At 35.2% G+C, this 18,514-nt stretch overlaps 2 long non-coding RNA genes across 6 annotated transcripts in view; one reads left to right on the top strand and one right to left on the bottom strand.

The window, feature by feature from the left end:
• LOC144300420 (uncharacterized) overlaps window positions 1-18,514 on the top strand; it is a 245,578-nt gene that overhangs the window by 205,804 nt on the left and 21,260 nt on the right. For all 5 annotated transcript variants that reach the window (XR_013367047.1, XR_013367045.1, XR_013367044.1 and 2 more), the window contains 3 exons: window positions 7,702-7,808; window positions 8,712-8,861; window positions 13,461-13,798. This is a non-coding gene — a long non-coding RNA (uncharacterized LOC144300420). The remainder of the gene's footprint in view (window positions 1-7,701; window positions 7,809-8,711; window positions 8,862-13,460; window positions 13,799-18,514) is intronic.
• The window catches only part of LOC144300423 (uncharacterized), a 56,899-nt gene that overhangs the window by 18,204 nt on the left and 20,181 nt on the right, over window positions 1-18,514 (bottom strand). The window lies entirely within an intron of this gene.

Genomic DNA, 18,514 nt, shown 5'->3' with positions numbered 1-18,514 from the left:
AATAGCTTCTTTTTTTCCTCTAAGATTTCGTTTATTTATTCATGAAAGACACAGAGAAAGAGAGAGGGAGAGACACAGGCAGAGGAAGAAGCAGGCTTCACACAGGGAGCCCGATGCGGAGTTCGATCCCGGGACTCCAAGATCATGCCCTGGGTGGAAGGCAGGCGCTAAACCGCTGAGCCACTCAGGGGTCCCAAGAATAGCTTCTTAAAATTGCTTTGATTCTATGGTTGCACAGAATTGGAGCTGAAGCAGTTGACCATTAAAACAGAATGGTGAAATTAAAAAAAAAAGCATAAAAGGTAAATAAGGATGTGCCTCCTTTCCAGATGGACTGGCATTCTGCAGGGCCTCATCTACAAAATGATTTTGTTGCTGATTTTGAGGTTGTGCTAATTGATAAGTCCAGCAGTATCTCCCAGCTTAGGCTCACACTGATTAAATCAATGCTCTCAATTTATATTCCTTCATCTCTGAAAATCATGTGTGTCCTATGGAGAAATGGAAGTGATGGATACAATATAAAACACTGGGGTGGTAATGATAGTACAGGTGTTTAAAATGACTGTATTACATCAATTTTACCAATATTTATCGAGGACTTCGTGGAACTACAAATAAACACAGTCTGTGCCCACCAGGATCTTAACCAGAGAAATAAGATCTAGTCATAAAAGATGCATAAAACTTACTTAATAATTACACAAAAGCTGTTTTGAATCTGTTCAGTACTATATGCTAAATGACTGGTGTGGGTGTTTAAAGGTTAAGCAGCTCATTCTATGCTGCTGGGGTCTGGTCTGGGAAGTTTTATGGGCATTCAGTTTACTTTTCGAAGGTTGTTTTGTGTTAAGCAGTATCAGAACAGAAAAGATTATTATCTTTACATCCATAAGGCAGACAATAAATACCAAAGGCACTCAAAGAGGAAGACATGATTCAAGACTGGAGTGGTCTGAAAACTCTTTACGGAGGACATGAGATATGAGTTGAGTATCTCCTAAAATCTAGAGCAAACATACTACTTAATGATGAAGTGTTAGAAACTTTTCTTTAAAATGAGGCATGAAATAAGTATAGCCATTATGATAGTTTCTATTTAACAATTGTCCTTGTAAACATATTAAGATTAAAAGCAATAAAGGAATGTATGTTTGAAACAACATAGAAAACAGCCAGGGTGCTGGACACACATCTCTAATAGACATTTTTCCAAATAGTTTTCATTAGATATAGTTTACATACCATGGAAATCAACCTTATTTAAAGTGTACAATGCAATTAATTTTTATACTAATTTTAGTATATTTACAACTGGATGACTATCATCATGATCTAATTTTAGGACTTTTTCATCAATCAAAAAATTAACCCTGTTCCATTACAAAAAAGAAACCCTGGGGATTCCTGGGTGGCTCAGCGGTTGAGCGTCTGCCTTCAGCTCAGGGTGTGATCCTGGAGACCTAGGATCGAGTCCCACGTTGGGCTCCCTGCATGGAGCCTGCTTCTCCCTCTACCTCTCTCTCTGTGTCTCTCATGAATAAATAAATAAAAACCTTAAAAAAAAATAAGCCCTGTGCCCTTATCTCACACATCCCAAAAAAGAACATATTTCTAGATCTAAAATTTGCCTGTTATGGATGTTTCATATAAATGGAATAATACAATATGTTGTCTTTGACTGACTTCTTCCACTGAGGATGTTTTGAGCTTCAACCATTTGTAGTATATAAAGATCAACACTTCTTGACTTTTCACTTTTTATTACCAAATAATATTTTACTATATACATAAGCCAAATTTTATTATCTTATAATAAGTAGATGGGTTGTTAACATGTTTGGGCTGTTATGAATAATGCCACTCTCAGCATTTGCGTGTAAGTTCTTGTGTGTGTGTTTTGCCTTTATTTCTCTTAGTTAGGAGGAAGTGCTTGGCCCTGTGGTGCTTCGTGTTTAGCCATTTGAGGAACTGCCAAACTGTTTTCAAGCCTGCCATCAGTGTGTGAAATTTCTCATCTCTCTACATCCTTACCGAAAACTTTTATCTTTTTGATCAGAGTTCGTGTAGCAGATATGAAGTGAGGTCTCCTGGTTTTTATTTGCATATCTCTGATAGCTAATGACGATGGCACATATTTTCATGCACTTATTAGCTATTGTATATGATCTGTGGACAAATGTCTGTTCTAATCCTTTGCCTATTTTTAATTGGTATATTTATCTTTTCCTTGTTGACTTGTAAAGGTTTTTCATGTATTCTGAATGCAAGTCCCTTATCAGATACATGATTTGCAAATATTATCTCCCATCTGTGGATTGTTTTTCACTTTCTTGATGTGTTCCTTGAACAAAGTTTTTAATTTTGGTGAAATCCAGTTTATCTGCCTTTTTCTTTGTTGTGTTTTTGAGTCATCTTAAAATCACCACCTAGTCTGAAGATATAGTTACTCTTGTATTTTCTTCTAAAAGTTTAAATGTTTTAGCTCTCACATTTATTTTATTTTCACATTTATTTTATTTTGAGTTATTTTTGTATATGATATGAGTAAGATATCCAAATTCTCTCTCTCTCTCTCTCTCTCTCTCTGTCTCCGCCCCTCTCTTTTTGTATGTGGATATCTAGTTGTTCCAACATCATTTGATCATTTGTTTAAAAGATGATTCTTTCCCATTGGATAGTCTTGGTACTCTCGTCAAAAATTTGTTGGTCATAAGTGTGACAGTTTGTTTCTGGACCTAAAATCTTTTCTATTGATCTGTAGTTTTTATGGCAGTAGCACAGTGGCTTGATAACTACAGCTTTCTAGTAAATTGTGAAATCTGGATGTGTGAGTCCTTCAACTGCATTATTTTTTCTAGGTTATTTTGGCTATTCTGGGTCCCTTGGATTCCCATATGAACTTTAAGATCAATTTGTTGATTTCTGCAAAAATGTCAATAGCTGGCATTTTGTTAGCAATTGTGTTGAATCTGAAGATCAAATTTGGGAGCATTGCCATTTAATAATATTAAGTCTTCTGATCCTTAAACATGAATGTTTGGGAAGGACGGATAGAACTTGGATGTGAAGACTGGGGTGGGTGTGTGTGTGAAAACTCTAAAGGGCATGATGGATCTGGGGTAGGGAGAAGGGCTGGTTAGGGGTCTGCACTGATACTCTAACCTAGACTCTGAAAAATATTAAGGAAGTCTTGGTCTTTGTATTCTCTCTCTTGTCCTTTATTTATTCCTGAAATAGAGAATGCTCCTTATAACTAAGAACCTGTTCACATGCTGTTCTCTCTGCCTTGCATAACTTCTTTTTATCCTCAGTTTCACCACCCTTTCAGGCAAACTCCTAATCTTTCATTTCTTAACTTAATGCTGCTTCCTTAGGGACACTTTTCTTGATACCATGTGCTATGGTAGTTCCCTCAATAACAGGCCTTAGGATGTTTTCATTCATAGCACATACTCACAGTACTTAAACTTATATAGTGTATAATGTGTGTACCAACTTCTAGACATAAGTTCCATGGCAGTTGGCATGATGTCTGTTTTATTTATAGGTGTTTCCTTAACACCTGGTGTAGTGCCTGGAACATAATAAACATTTAATAGATGGATGAATACATGAACAAGTAAATAGACCAATGAATAAGTGGCAGTATCTCCATGAAGTCAGAAATTTTCCCAATTTTATCTTTTTAATCTTTGGAAGCCCAATAATATGAGTAGCCATTTTAGGTTTTGTGTGCAATGCAGGGTGCTATTCCTGAGTTTGGAATTTGAGGAGCAGACCAATTACTGCTCTTTTTAAAGATACATTTCTGTGGTAGGTGGAATAATGCCCCCCCCCCCAAAGATATCCATGTCCTGATCCCCAGCCTGTGAATATTGTACCTGACATTGCAGGTGTGATTCAGGTTATTGACCTTGAGATAGGGAGATTATACTAGATTATCCATGTGTGCCCAATCTTATCACACATGCCTTTAAAGTCAGAGAATTTTTCCTGGCTGTGTAAGAGAGAGATGGCCAAGTGAGAAGAATTTGATACCCACTGCTGGTTCAGAGGTGTTGTGCTTTATGTGCAGGCACTGGGGAGAGATCGCTAGGACCTAAGTGTGACCCAGATGTTGACAGCCAGGACACCAAGTCTTCAGTCCTACATTCATCTAGAACTGAATTCTGCCCACACTCGAATAAGCAGGAAATGGAATCTCCCGTAGAGCTGACGGAAAGGAAGCAGCCATGTGAACACCTTGATTTTAGCCCTGTAAGATCCGTGTCAGTCTTCCCACCTACAGAACTGTTAGCTAATAAAGTCATGTTGCTTTAAGCCACTATATCTGTGGGTAGTGGAACATAGATCATGAATACAAATTCATTTCTGAGCTCTAATGGAGTCTTCAAAATTGAAGACTTTCCTTTTAATCTGGGGATAATGTTCTTTACTGTCGTTAGGGAATACTCAATGTTTTCTTTTGGCTTATTCATTTGTGTATGTTTTTTTGCAGTCTCATACTACTGATGGAAGACTTTGCAAAAAGTTCTACTACATTCTTGAAGAATTCTCCTCATGACATACTGAAATAATTTTCAAAAAATATTTAATTGAAAAAAAGTTTAGGGGATCCCTGGGTGGCTCAGCGGTTTAGCGCCTGCCTTTGGCCCAGGGCGCAATCCTGGAGTCCTGGGATCGAGTCCCGTGTGGGGCTCCCGGCATGGAGCCTGCTTCTTCCTCTGCCTGTGTCTTCTGCCTCTCTCTCTCTCTCTCTCTCTCTCTCTATCATGAATGAATAAATAAATAAATCTTTTAAAAAAGTTTAATTTGGGGTGTCTGGTAGCTCAGTTGGTTAGGCATCTGCCTTTGGCTCAGGTCTTGATCTCAGGGTTCTGGGATCCAACCCCACATCTGACTCCCTGCTCAGTGGGGAGCCTGCTTCTCCCTCTCCTTCTACTCCTTCCCCCTCATGCACTTGAGCTGTCTCTCTCTCTCTCTCTCAAACAAATAAATAAAAATCTTAAAAAAATGTTTAAGATGTCGTATACAATGTATTTCCTGGTTGTCAGTTGTTTTTCCTTTAGTTTTGCATATGTTCTGCACATTTGAACAATTAATTTGCAACTTTAACAAAAGAAAAATGCAAATTTTGTGATGAAGTTGCATAAATTAGAGCAGGAGCTCAAATAATAATTATAAACTTGGTATGCATACAACTATAATGTACTCTTTTGAGAAAACATCTTAGGGGCACCTGGGGTGGGTGGCTCAGTCAGTTAAGGGTCTGCCTTTGGCTCGGGTCATGATCCGAGCAGTATGAGCAGTAATTGGGCTCCCTGCTCATCAAGGAGCCTGCTTTTCCCTCTCCCTCTGCCTGCCACTCCTCCTGCTTGTGCTCTCTCTTTCTCTGTCAAATAAATAAAATCTATTTTTTAAAAAAGGGAGAGAAGACATCCTACAGCTGAAGATGAGTTTAACCTCAACCCATGAAAGGAGGACACTGATGCCAGAAGATGTAAAAAGTGACTTGCATGGGTTTATCTGGTTTGCTATAGTAGACCCAGAACTAGAATTCCAGTATTACATTTTCCAGTTGAAGTCAGAACCCACAAAGTATTTCATTCTTTAAAAAAGAGAGTAGAGGGAAAAAATGGGTAGGGGGCACATGGGTGGCTCAGTTGGTTAAACACTGGACTCGATCTCAGCTCAGGTGTTGATTTCAGGGTCGTGGTTTTGAGCCCCACATTGGGCTCTGCTGGGTATGGAGCCTACTTCAAACAAAATTTTTTTAATTAAAAAAAAAACAAAAGGAGCGTAGAGATTTACAATGACATAGGTGGAGCTAGCGTGAATTATGCTAAGTAAATAAGTCTGTCAAAGACAAATACCATATGATTTCACTCATGTGTAATTTAAGAAATAAAACAGATGAGCAAAGGGGAAAGGTAAAAAAAGAAGAAGGCAAATCATAAGAGACTCTTTTTTTTTTTTTTCATAAGAGACTCTTAACTGTAGAGAACAAACTGAGAGTTGCTGGAGGGGAGGTGGGCAGAAAGATGGGCAAAATGGTTGATGGGCATTAAGGAGGGCACTTGTGATGAGCACTGGATGTTATATGTAAGTGATGAATCACTAAATTCTACTCCTGAAACTAATATTACACCATATATTAACTAACTAGAATTTAAATAGAAACTTGAAATACTAAAAAAAAAGAGGGTAGAGGATATATAGATATCTCATTTATAAATATTATATTATATGTAACTATGTATGTACCTACATACATAAAATTTTAGGTTTAACTAGATCCCTCAGTAATTTATTTTTTTAAAGATTTTATTTATTTATTCATGAGAGACACAGAGAAAGAGAGAGGCAGAGATGCAGGAAGAGGGAGAAGCAGGCTCCTTGCAGGGAGCCCAATGCGGAACTTGATCCTGGGACTCCAGGATCACACCCTGGGCGAAAGAAAGGCAGGCACTAAACTGCTGAGCCACCCAGGGATCCCCAAACTCAGTAGTTTAATGAAAGGGAAATATATTAAGCTCTTAGGTTTATGGGGTCCAGTTTAATTCTAAATTATAATGTATGAAGTAATATACAGTATATATTTGTGGTTCAAAGTTCAGTTTCTTTAATAAGGGCATATAACTTTAATAAATGTTATTGTTAGGGTAAGTGGTAGATAAAATGTGTATTCATTATATTTTTTTCACATCTGTGTATGTTTGAAAATTTCCATAATTAAAAAAAGGAACATGCTGTAGTTCACAAGGTTAAACTGTCAGAGGCAAAGCAAATTTTGTGGAGTTTGAATTTTGAAATTATCAAAAGGATATTAAACTTTGTTTGATGTTATCATGTCATGTTCTTTGACATCCTTTTAAAAAAATTTTTCTTGTGGGTGTGTGCTCTGCATGTCATTCAGTCAAAGGCATAGTGTCAAGAGATCTTTTCTATAAAAACAGTAAAACTCTGGGCACTTAAATCAAGTGATGGAGAAGGAACGTGGAATGAATTAAAACAAGGAAAACCTAGGGTAAAAATCAATTCATTATATAAAATATATGCAGGTCTAGATATTTGCGGATTTAGATAGGTATGTTATTTAAATTCTGTTCTTTATTTTAAATAACTTTCCCTTTTGTGTTTCCTTAAAAAAAACTGTGACAACCTTGAGAAAATTGACAAATTTTATTTTTTCACTTAAAAAGTTTTTAATATTTATTAAAATTATAAATTTAAGGAGAGTTAAATTACACTTTTGCAAATTTAAGGAAAATTAATGGAATTATAGAAGAGTACATTGCAATTTAATGGTGTCACCATTAACGGTCTTTTTTTTTTCTTCAAGTAGATGTATCTATTTGATTTTGTATCTACTGTAGCAGATTGTGGTGCAGGTATAATTTTTTATATATTGCTAACAATTGAATGGAGAGAACCAACTCAAACTGGTCTGTCTCTTGGTACTTCTTTAATATTGTATTGTAGCTCATTGCACTATTAGAGTCAAGAAGAATTTCTCAACTTGTCCTCTGATCTGTCAACTTCTAGTCCTTTAAAATGAAACTCCAGGGGCAATCCTATTTTAACTAGGATGAGAGATAAGTAGTTTAGGGTTGCAATTTTATTTTCACCTGCAATGAAAGCATAATGACTCAGTGTTTTCCCATATATCTCTTTTATTTATTTATTTTTTTAAAGTAGACTCCATATCCAGCATGGAGTCCAGTGTGGGACTTGGACTCACGACCCTAAGCTCAAGACCTACGCTGAAACCAAGAGTCAGATGCCTAACCAACTGAGCAACGCAGGTGACCTCCCCCATATATCCTTTCAATAATATACCATGAGAAAAATTACAGACTCTATACCTGCCACTAATGGGAAATACTGATTCTCTCTCTTCCTAGCCCTGGATGTTCAATACCATTTTTCCATATACATCTGTCATGGGAGAGGTTTTGACCTCTACTTTTATTTCATGGGACATATTTTTTCCAAGGACATATTTTTAAAATCCAGTAATAATAATTAGAATTATGTCTTCTCTTAAAAGTTTCTTCCACAATATAATGGATCTCAGGATAAAATTCTTGATCTATGGAACAGAAGAAGTTAGCTCTTAATGACCTTCTGATTTGGTCTTTCCTCTGAGTCCTGGAATTACACCTATGTGGTTTTTTTTTTTTTTTTTTCTTTTTTTCTGTATGTGTGTAAGACAAAACCTGGCCTTTCTCTAATACTTTTTCTTATTTTAGGCCAAGTTCTCTAAAAATTTACTCTTTAAATGCAACTAAAAGTCACCATATTTGCATATTATATTTTAAACTACTACCGGCTTATTTAAAATATATATGGAAGATTTTGTTGAAAGGGCCAGTATTTTGTAATATTAATAATATTTTACTGTTTTAGAAAGAGGCTAGCTAGCAATGTGTCTTCCATAGACCTTTGTTTATCAGAAAAGATGACCTTCTATTGTCTCAAGTTATATGAATACATTTACTCTTGTTCAAAACAGCAGCACCTCAATTTTCACTACTGAAAATTCATCATTGATTCTTAATTTGGGTATCCACTGACTGTATCATTGACAAGGTTCCTTTTTGTTTTCCTTTATTTAGTAAGTCATCAATTCTGACATCTTTTGCTGTATTTTGTTTTAAATCAATCTTTCCTTTTTAATTCCAAAGTCTTTTTTTGTCTTTTGTTAGTTTCCCCAGCAGCAGGGTTTAGAGCTGCCTTAGGACCAGGGGTCTCTCCCTCCCCAGGAAGCTACAGAACATGCGTAAAAGCAGCAGCCAGAGGAAAGCATGAGGATTTGGTGGCCAAATAGATCCATCTTTGAATTCTACTTTTACTTGGTAAGCTTGTTGAGAGGAGTAAATTTATTAATATATACAAAGATCTGGTACACTTTCTTGTTGGTATTCAAGAAATATTATTTTCTGTCTCTTTATTTCTGGCCACCATTTCTTCTGAACCATTTTAATATTCATATTTTTGGATTTAATTAACAAGTAAAGTATTTGGGAAAATGCCCGTCATATAACATCATTCAACAAGTATTAGTATTAAAATTATTACCCTTATATTTCCATCTCAACTTTTCCTTACTCCATTTCCTGTGAAGTAGTTTATGCTTAAATGTATTTATTGTTCTCCTCTGAATATATGCTGAAAATGTTCTTGTTTAGGAATTGACTTCTTTGTTATAGTTCTCAAGAGGCTAGGGTCCTAAACTTGAAAGGAGAGGGGAAAAAAGGTAAGTGAGCCACAGCATTAAATAATAAGAGAAAGTTGGAATGGAAAAAATGAAGCTATATTAGCTTTATTTAGATAGTATTTAAGAAATACAATTTTGGGGATGCCTGGGTGGCTCAGCGGTTGAGTGTCTGCCTTTGGCTCATGGCGTGATCCCGGGGTCCGGGATTGAGTCCCTCATCAGGCTCCTCGTGGAGAGCCTGCTTCTCCCTCTGCCTGTGTCTCTGCGTCTCTCTCTCTTCTCATGAATACATAAAATCTTTTAAAAAAATACAATTTTTGAAGAGCGATGTGCACTCAATAATGAATTGTTATGATATTGATATTTTTAGACTCACTATTTGGCCTTTTGACTGATCCATCGTATTAATAGTACATACTGGTGTTTGACCAATTTAACAGTAATTGAATGTAACATGATGCATGAAATCTGCTGTGTGATTACCATCAAGATACAATTTTATTTCATAAATGATGAAGTTTTTTGAAATGGGAACTTCACATTTCACCTTGAGATAAAATATGTAGTCATGTTTCACTGCAGGTAGCTAGATATATTGTTCAAATACATTTTGAAGAAAAAGGATAAATCATGGCCACTTGTGTGTTCATTAAGTTATATGAAGTTAACAGAAAATACATCTTATTTGATATCAGTATATTCTTGAATATCCGCTCTAGGTAATATTAGTTACATCTTTTTATATCTTTTGATCCATGCTGGCTTTTCCCTTCCCAAGTTTTTTTTCTATATAAGCTTTTGTCACAGAATGACTTTCAGCATTTGATTCCAGTCTACATAAAATCCACTCTTTAACCAGAAATGTTGTATTAAAAATGGAAAGTAGATATACAAAGTGCCTTATTGATCCTTCTACATATTTTTAATATTCATTCAGTTTACTATATACGCATGCCATGTAAGTATTCTCACTTGAAAGGATCTCATTCCGTCCAAGAGCTATAATTACAAATTTGCAAATGATTCCAAAGACTTCTGGATCTGTGCTACCAATATAGGTCTTTTTCCTGAATACCATGGTCTGCATTCTAAACTGCCTATTGTTCCTTGCTACAGACCTTTAAACAACAGTTATGAAGAGCTGAACTCATTAACTTTCCTCCACACAAATATTTTTTTTAAATTTTTTTTAATTTGTATTTATTTATGATAGTCACAGAGAGAGAGAGAGAGAGAGAGAGAGAGAGAGGCAGAGACATAGGCAGAGGGAGAAGCAGGCTCCATGCACCAGGAGCCTGATGTGGGACTCGATCCCGGATCTCCAGATCGCGCCCTGGGCCAAAGGCAGGCGCCAAACCGCTGCGCCACCCAGGGATCCCCCTCCACACAAATCTTAATGAAAGGCATCACCACCCATATAGTTACATACTTTCTGAAAAAAACTGGATATCATCCAAATGCTTCCTTCTCCATAAACAGACCCATAGCCAGTCAATCACTGCATCTTCTCAGTTTTACCTCTTTAACTGAATACAGTCCTTTCTCTCCATCTCTGTAGCCCTACCACCTTTTAGGCTATCAGTATCATCTACCCCATTTATGGCAACAACATCCTATTTTGTTAGCCTGATTCTTGCATCAATACAAATGCGGGCACAGATATTTCTATCGTGTCACCCTTGTGCCTAAAACGTGTGAATAGCTTCCTTGTGCCCTAGAATTAAAGTTTAAACTCCTTAACCTGGGTCACAGTTTCCTTTATGATCTGGTTCCAATTGTCTACTCTAGCCTCACGTCTTGAGTCTTCCTCCCAGCATTCCCTGCTGCAGTTCCACTGAACCACTCCCAATTCCTGGAATAGTTCATTCACTATCCTGTTTCAGAGATTTTACCCAGCCTGATTCTTTGCCTGACACATGTCTTTCTCTACTCCATCTTTATTATTCTACCTTTGTATTAGTTAGGGTTCTTTAGAGAAACAGAATCAATAGAATAAATATGGTATAAATTCCAATCTGAGTCCAAGTCCAAATGAAGCAGAAGAAAACCAATGTCCCAGCTCAAAGACAGGCAGAAAGAATGAATGAATTTTCCTTTACTCTGCCTGTTTCATCTCTTGAGGGCTCCAATGGATTGGATGAGGCACACTCAGATTAAGAAGAGCAATAGGCTTTATTCAGTCTCGAATTCAAATGTTAATCTCATTCAGAGATAGCCTCACAGACACATCCAGAATAATGTCTAATAAAATATTTGAGCACTTTGTGACCCAAGCAGGTTGACAAAATTAATCATCACCCTTCTGGTCTCATTTTAGATATCCCCTTTTCAAGAAAAATTGCACACCCAACCCCCAAATCTCACAAATCCTGATGAGATTGCATCTTTACTCTCTCCATAACTCACTGTCTTTCTCCATCCTAGCACCTACCACATATCATCACTGCCTGCATACTTATGTCTCACACAAGACTCCTAATCCTGTGCATCCTTACCTCTGTAATTCCCGCTTTAGGAGTTAGGAATTACACTTTGGTACTTCGGAGGTGTTCATGGAATGTATGAGCGATTCTATTAACCTTTAACTTGAATTCTTACTAACAGTAAAACAATATAATTATTTTTGCCTGTTCACTTATATAAAACTAACATTTACTCCTGGCCAATTATGGCTGAATATATATGTAACAACATTCAATATTCTGGTTTCATTAACTTTCCTCTGGGATTTATATACTAAACCCACTAAATCTGTGGTTTAGATATTTTATGCTGATTAAAATTGTGGCTACCTTGTTAGAATTCTCTTTGTTCCTTACCACCAGGGAAAAGGGCATTCAATTTAGCTGTTTCAAATTAGAAAGTAGCATAGGAAAGGAGCAGAGGCTTTGGAATAAAACAAAGTCCAGGTTAGACTGGTGCTGGTTGCCTTTATTCTTAGTTATTGGCTTCTGTATATTGAGTATCTAGAAAAATACTGGACACAAAATAAGTTATAATAATTGCTAAATGAGTCAACTTTGATAAGTTACAAAAATTATTTTAGACACAGTATTGTCAGATGAACTAGGGAGACCCCAGCCTCTGGAGCTTCAACCCAGTACCTCCCAAAGGTGTAGCCTAAGGTTCTTGGTCTTGTCACAAGAAATAATTCAAGGACATCACAGTGGATGCGTGACAAAAGCAGCAAAGTTTTTTTTTTTTTTTTTTTTTTTTTTAAGATTCTAGTTATTTATTCATGAGACACAGAGAGAGAGAGAGGCAGAGGGAGAAGCAGGCTCCATGCAGGACTCGGACTCCTTCCTGGGACTCCAGGATCACACCCTGAGCTGAAGGCAGATGCTTAACCCTGAGCCACCCAGGTGTCCCAGCAGGAAAGTTTCTGAAAGGGAAAGTGCACTCTAAAGATTGGAGAATGGGAGAGCTCAAGAGTGAGCAGAGAGTTGCGTGCCCTGGGGGTTGGGTTTTTATCTCTTATTGACAGCCCTTAACTAGGGGACAGAATGTTATTGGGATTGGGGCAAGGATGCAGAATTTCATACTTTTTCTTTTTGATTCATCAGGGGGTTCCTGTCGTGGCACCTGCCATCTTGGGCCTGTCTGGTCTAATCCAGCTTCTTGTGGACTGCTGTCAGGACAGGCCTCTGACTTACTGAACCCCTGGCCATGACTTCCTCTTTGCTGGCCTCTGAGTGTCCTGTTAGACCCTCGCTAATTGCCCACCCCAACAAGAGGCTTCTCATTTAGGAAGTGACAGTAATGGTATTTGCTTCAGAAAGATTTTAAAGACTAAACTGAGCTGATACACTCAAATTGAGTACAAAATAGGGGCAAAACGAAAGTCTCTTGTATTTCTTATTTGCAGAGCATCAGAATATGTGCAAATGTGTTTATAAGTGCAAAATGTTTTCCCATCCTGCAGTCCCCAGTCATACACTTTTCCCCTTCATTTTTAATAACTTAATATATGCCAAGCATTATCTTAAGTGTTTTACATACATCATTACATTTCATTTTAATAAAGTATTGGTGTTCTCAGTTGACAAGGAAAGTCTCATTTCTTAAAGATTCAATAACTGCTCAAGGTTACACCAGATAAGCTGTGGGGTTGCAGAGACTACACTGGCATCTGGGTTTATCCGATATCAAAATTCAGTGGTCATAACTGTTTGATTTTAAGACAAAATAAAGTCTGAGTCCATTAAAAGTTCACTTCTTTCCCCTTCTTGTCCTACAGGGTCAGTGTTCTATTGTTCTGTGTCCTCTACATTTGCACATGCACAGAGAGTATAGTGTTTAGAGAAGCATGGTAGGGACAATTTAAAGGCCTTTCTACCAGGTGTGAAAAGATGCTTGCTCCAGCTACTCTTGGCTCCTTCGCATTTATATTGACGTCCTCACCATCCCCACAGGTGGGCATTTGTACCCTGGGCAGAGCTGGAACAAGGCCATTGCTACTGCAAATTCCTCCCTGAACAGACTTTGGTCAGACTGTACTGGAGAATTTATAATGGGAAGGTTGTTCGTCTTTCATTCATCGTTGAGATCCAGAAAGACCCACCTGGCTACATTCAGGTAAAGGGAAAAAGCAAAGATGAAGCTTACCTTACATTTCTATACTTCTCTCCCCACTGTTCAGCTCAATATATAAATTGTGTTCCTAAGTTAATTTTCACTCCTTATTCCTAATACAAGATGATGTTCTTCCACTTGTATTTGGGAAGATTTCCCTTCCTTTCTCTTCTCAGATTTACTTCCATAGTAATCATCCTCTCATTCCATCACTGGTGTCTTTTTCCTCATTGTTATTGCCTTAGTCTCCCTATCTATTTTCGAGAATATTCTTTTTTTCTTTCTGTAATAAAGATAACAACTAGCACTTTGTCTTGATTCTGATTTTTCTCTTCATTATCATCTTTTCTTTTTCAATTTGAAGCAAGTCTTTATAACATTGGGTTATCTTATTTTTCTCTCATCACCTTCCAAATTCTACAATTTAAATTTTGGAAAAAAAATAAAAATTAAAATTAAAATTAAAAAAAAAACATAAATTTTGGTGAAAGAGCCCTACTGAGATATTTCATTGAATTAAAAACCATAAATTGAATTATATTTATTACTTTATAAATTAACTGAATGATACAAATAGATTCCATTGGTTCTAAACTGATATTTGATATGTTTAAATAAGCATTTACAATGAACTGTATTTTATCTTGGGTGAATCAAAGCTTTTCTCTGCAGTTAGTAGAGGTCATCTTTCAATACTATGATATGAACCCATTTACAAATGAGTCTGCTTTTTCACTCAGGGTTTTATAAATTGATTTTTATAATAAATTTATTTAATTATAATAGGAAGATTCTTAATGATAAATGTAAATAATTTAAAAATTTAAATATATGAGTACCAGTTAGCTTTGTTCTTAATTACTGTACGTTCACAGACACACAGACACCATTTTTTTTCTGATTCCAACTCATATAAAATTTAATAGTAGTTTGACCAATGTGATGAAAATTATTCTATTTATAATTACTTTGAATTTTTCAGAAGAACTTTGAACACTCGGTTCCTAGTGGAAATTAACATTTTAAAGATTACAGTGGCAGAGAGTTCAGCAAAGCATTTGATTACTTTTTAGCCTCCAGAAGCTGCAGGATTGTATTTATTTAAATGTCACTGTTTTGCAAAAACTTTTAGTCTCTCTCTTCTTTATCTTTTTATCTTTCATCTGCGAGTGCTTACATAATATAGCCAGTAAGTGTATTTTTAGAAGTGTAACTATTTTTAACAGATGTACTCATTAATTTTATTGTTCTATATTTACATTAGAGATTAATATGTTTGCCTGAATGCTTGGCAGATTAATATCTCTTTAACTTTATGATTTTTGTTTTAAGCACTGGAGAAGTCTGTCATTGACAAAACTGAGCTAATGTCGGTGATCTTATTTTTCAGAATTTTTTTGTGACATTGAAATTTTGAAAGAATGATCATATATATAGAGTGGATGATAATGGTAGAAAATGAGGCTTCATTTATAAGAATTACACAGTGTATTTTTTATTCTTAAGTCTAATAGATGAGAAGATTCAAGCCATTATTCTGTTTCTTCCATAATTTTTTTGCTGTTTTAAAAACTCTTTATCATGTTTATTCCAATTCTAAATTCATTTAATAACAAAATCAACCTAATTAAATTGTTGAAGGTTAAAATTAAATTCCACTTCAATATTATTTACCTTGGAACACTATGAGTTTCTAAGTGCTTAATTAACTCAGTTGTGTAAGGGTTAACAATCAGAAATATATCCAGGTCATCTAAGTCATACAATTGTCAGTTGTTGCTAGGCAACAGATATCAAGTTTGGCTGATGCATGTTTCTAGGCAAAGCTTATAGTGTGAAAAGAAGAACAAATTACATGACACCTGCGTTTGTGTTGTTATGCTTTTTGAAAATAAAGTTGTATTTGGAGGGAGACGAAAAAGCCTTGACATTTATTATGCACATCGTCTTTCTTCCAAATGTCAGAACTGTATCTTTTGATAGTTAAGTGATAAGGGACAATAAATTAAAATGACAGCTGACATTTTATTTCTTATGTGGCTTTAGATATGGGTCTTTCACCTAATTCCATTCTTGTCTATTGTCATCTTGTTAATTAATTTTCTAAATTCATTATGATTGAAAAGAAGCTGCAAATCAAAATTAATTGAAATATAATTAGTTTAAAACATACACATTTCAAAGCCACTGAGGACAAGAAATGCAAATGATTTATACTACATGATTCTAGCACAACACCAAAATATGTCACCAGTAATGGGAATGACGTTGACAAAGAGACTACATTTTAGAATCTAGTGTGAAAGTCTAATTCATTGCAAATGACTTTTTAAAACTACTATTTAGTATTACATATTACTTGATTAATTTTTATTTTCTGATATACATAATGCTAGAACCTACCTCCTAGCTATAAATTCCAATGGTGTTAGTTCTTCTTTCTCTCATTTTACTCTCCTTCTTAATAATCAACATAAATAAGGAGTAGGTGAGAATTTTGGTTTTGGTTAAAGATAATGCACTGCAAATAGACCAAGAGGTAAAAAACTGAAATTATCTATTAGATGGCCAGGAAACAAAAATACATTGTCTAATCATTTGTTTTCAAACATAATTTTTAAAGTATATATTTCAGAGATCTGATTTCTATTCCTCAAATGAGTTGTGGCACAGATCATTTAAAAAATATATTTTATTAGTTTAGTTTTTCATTGGGAAAATTTAATTCAAAACTTAACAAAACCAGTATATTTCTTTGTGGTTGGATACAGTCTTTCACAAATTAAGAGATTTTCCAGTGAATGCTCAGTTGTTGGTATGAAATACAAACAGAAAAATATATATTAAAATTCAACATTTTTACAAAAGAGAATTTTGTCAAATTTTCATCTAGAATTATTGTTCTGGTGCCTCTGATTTCTACTATTAGATAACAGAACTTGGAGAACTTAATTGAAATAAAGTATATAAGGTAGATAAGCCAGATGGAATTTTTTTTTTTTTTTTTAGCCAGATGGAATTGTATAGTGACAGCCATTTAAGAAATTAACTAAAAAATACTGTAATTTTCTTTCCAATTCATACCAAACTTTCAGTTTATATACACTTGAATTTTGTATTCAGTGCACAGAACAGACACCTGCTTAGTTATTATAGTCTTAAATAACTGAGCCCGAGATTTATTTTAACTCTTGGGAAAATCATCCAAGGAATATATCTTTATATTCTTCATGTATAAAGGATTTCAGACATGAATTTGCCAGTGATCAATAACAGAAAATAATTATAAAGTAAAAATATATTATAAAGCATAAGTTATTTACAAATATTTCTAACATAAAGAAAATTGTGATTATGCTTCTCATGTATTCTCTATGCAGCAGCTTTTAAAATATGTAACCTTGTTCAAGATCAAACTGCCTAACACTTTCTAAAATAAAGAATATACTCAGATAAATATTGTTACCAGGTTTTAGAAATGTTTCAACATGTTATGAAATAAGCACATTTAGAAATCAGGGTTGTTATAAATTGAGGACTAGATTGCTCAAAAGGTGATGCTGCTTTCAAAGCTATATCTCTTAAAACCATTATGCTCAATTTTCTTTTACTTTTTGACATCCAGAAACAGAGACAAGTCTAGATGAAAAGAGTTTCACTTAAAAGGCAAGAAAAAAAATCTTTAAAGAATTAGTATAGATGCTTGATGCTTTAATATGAATTTCTGGGGATATTTTGTAGTTAGTGTGGCTAATTCCCCTTTGTTCATTTCTTCTAGCTCTCTTCCACATCCAGGGACATGTGAAATCAATGGTTTCAGATGTACAGAAGAAAATCAAACTATAACAACCCTGTCCCCTAAATTGCTAACCACAGTTATCTATATTTTAATAATAAGACTTTTATTAATATTGGAAATACTTCTTGTCTTACAACATCCACTGAGTTGTTAAGTCCCTAACTGCTTCTTCCCATCCCATTTCCTTAATAGATCACCTGTATAGAATTTTATGGACATTCTAAGAAATGTTATAAACTCTGTAGTCTTGGACTGAAGTGGAGGAAAATAATACATTTTTGTCAGGTCAATCAAATCATGATATCCATTTCAATTATTTCATAAAGTGTATTTTGGTGCAGCCATAATAGAATCTTCCTTTTGAGACATACTTTATTTTCGCTCAACCTGTGGACATAATCTTTTAAGAACTGACAGCATACCTATATCAGATAGTAAACAATCCCATTTATACAGAAGATTTCCAAACCTGATTTGGAATATTTGAATGTGAATCCTGGAATTACTGAGAGAGACTGGTCCAAACAGGTGGCCTGCTCAGATATGAGTAGGACAATAGAAGAAAACATGTATAAGATGAAAAAAAAATAAACACTCCATGAAACCATTAGTGTGGCTTGTAGTATACTTGAACATAATTCAATTATAATTACATTACAAAATAAGTATGAAATAAGATCATAGGTGGTAGAAAAGCCTTTCTCAGGATACAGAGCCAAGAGTCTCAGAGTTCTTATTTTTCTTAGAAAAGGAACTGTATCTGTGGATTGGAGAAGGAAAAGGAATAGAGAAGAAGAATGGGACATTTATCAAATGCCTTCCGCTTGATAGAAACTCTTCTAGATGTACGTTATGCCATTTCATATTTATAACCCAGTAAGTCAGGGAATGTCATCTCCAACAGTTACATGAGGAAAAAC

The sequence above is a fragment of the Canis aureus genome, chromosome 28, assembly GCF_053574225.1.
Source record: "Canis aureus isolate CA01 chromosome 28, VMU_Caureus_v.1.0, whole genome shotgun sequence".
NCBI lineage: Eukaryota > Metazoa > Chordata > Mammalia > Carnivora > Canidae > Canis > Canis aureus.
This window is presented reverse-complemented; position numbering and strand designations above follow the sequence as displayed.